The sequence below is a fragment of the Sesamum indicum genome, unplaced genomic scaffold, assembly GCF_000512975.1.
Source record: "Sesamum indicum cultivar Zhongzhi No. 13 unplaced genomic scaffold, S_indicum_v1.0 scaffold00184, whole genome shotgun sequence".
Taxonomy (NCBI): domain Eukaryota; kingdom Viridiplantae; phylum Streptophyta; class Magnoliopsida; order Lamiales; family Pedaliaceae; genus Sesamum; species Sesamum indicum.
Genome location: NW_011628080.1, coordinates 194,109 through 196,163, shown reverse-complemented (window position 1 = coordinate 196,163; position 2,055 = coordinate 194,109). Strand labels below are relative to the sequence as shown.

The window sequence follows — 2,055 nt, the reverse complement described above, 5'->3', positions numbered from 1 at the left end:
AGAAGCAGCTGCGGATGTGGGTACAAATCCAAGAAAGGAAAACCCCACTGGTAAAAACCCTTAAACCACCGTTTTCTCCCCATCATCAAACCCCACCGACACTCACATGGTGAAACCCTCTCCCTTCATTTCTTTCTTCTTGTGTTCATTTCTCACCCAAAAAAACAGAGTAAAGAAAACCAAGAAAAGCAAGGGGGAGAGACAGAGCGAGGAGGAGGCCTCAAATTATGGTATTGCGAAATGTTACTACTGTTTGAGCAATCCTTCTTGGCCCAATATTTTCTCATTGTTCATATATTGATAGATAAAGAAGGAATACTGGAATACTCTCTGTTGATGTCCTAAGTTTGCTCTCACTTCCTTGCTTGCAAATACTTTCTCCCTCCATCTTACAGTCATCTTTAATCTTGCTTTCTAGTGCTTCTTTTATTTAATTTTGCTTTGACAATCCTAATGTATTTAACTTGCTCTATATAATATCATATGGTCAGTAATTTTCTTCTACTTAAAATTAGAAAAATGTTGCTAAGGATTGTTGGAACAGTTTACATCTGAATTTGATGAATGTCTTCTTCTAGGTTTGGGATTACACTGGCTTTGGATATACAAGGTACAATGCCAGAGACATTAACAAAGAAATACTAGGGTAAGCACAATTCTGCAGCTGTCTCCTTCCGTGATGAAACCTGTAATGTTCACAGATAATCTTGTTTGTGGTTTTCATTTAGGTGTGTTGTGGAGAATAAAGTGCTTCATAGATCTTTATTATCATGCTTCATAGGCCTTTCCCTCATTTTTTTTTTCTTTTTTTCGTTTAATCCGTAATACCCAAACCTGAGGGTATGTGTCTGTATAATTATCCCGTAATCTTCCTTTGTTATTCCAGCTCTTAAGATGTGACAATTTGTAAGACATGAACATTTATCTAAATAATGAGCGTTCCATGGTTGCTCAGGTGTCATTGCTAAGAGGATATAAATCAGACAGGAGACCTGCAAACTCGACAATGATGGCAATTCTGGATGGCTTTCAGAAGGCATATTCCGTTGATTTCAGACCACTCAATGCACTGCGCCTGCTGCATTCCAAGGGGCTCATTATATTTCACCATTGAAAAGGCAAATAATCTCGTATGCATCTGGTGAGCAGAGATTTCCGCTTTTCTTATGACTTGTAACAATTAATTTTCAGAACCATGCTAGTTCTTTTTGAATGATGAATTCTATTACATGAAGTTTTAATGGAAGCCACTTTTTCTTTTATGATGTTTGGTCCCCTTGACCTGTCCAAATCCAATTTTCATCCCTCTTTATCTTCTAATTCAAGAACCAGCTTCAATTTCTGATGGTTTTAAGGGCCTTCACAGTTTATCATTGTTGGTTATTACCACGAACAGTTCAGTCTCCTTTCCAAGTTGAATACATTCATCATCTAATACCATATTGTGAGTGAAATTCTGTTTCTGCTGTTTGAACAATCCTCAAATTAGGATTTCCTGTACAGTTTGGTCTTATGTAGACTTTATTCGAGATATTCCTGTATTTAGTCAGTTTGGGTAATATTGAAGCTGATGAGCTTCTGCTCAAATATTGTTTCATTTGGTAATTTACTGAGTTGTGGAGCTTTGTGAGTACATGTATCATGAATGATTATGCTACTCAAGATTGATTTATGATCAGCTACCCCCAAAACACTTTCATTTTTTTTTTCTCGAAAATATTCAACTTGTTAATAGATCTGAAACTTATGCGAACCGATTCATTAGTTCATTGGTAGTGCTAGCTATTCTTTTGAGTGGATGGGTGGGCTGGTCCTCGTCCTACGTTTATCTTTTTAATGTTGTTCAAGGGTTGAAGGAGTATAATATTTGGGCATGGAGATTGGGTGGTATTAAGTTAAGCACTAGTAGCACAATGACATTGGGAGGAGAATAAATGGAACATAAGTATTGTCAAAATCTTTTAGGTACCTTTGAGGACTTACCATGCAGGCGATCAATATAACAAAGGACGACGGTCTTGTTTATAAGAGTGTCACTTTTGGCTGTGTTTGTGT

The 2,055-nt window shown here is 37.0% G+C and overlaps 1 long non-coding RNA gene across 1 annotated transcript; it reads left to right on the top strand.

The window, feature by feature from the left end:
• Positions 1-171: 171 nt before the first annotated feature.
• Positions 172-1,070, top strand: LOC105179632. Its single transcript, XR_849328.2, has 3 exons — positions 172-230; positions 579-646; positions 956-1,070. It is a non-coding gene; the product is annotated as an uncharacterized LOC105179632 (long non-coding RNA).
• Positions 1,071-2,055: the final 985 nt, after the last annotated feature.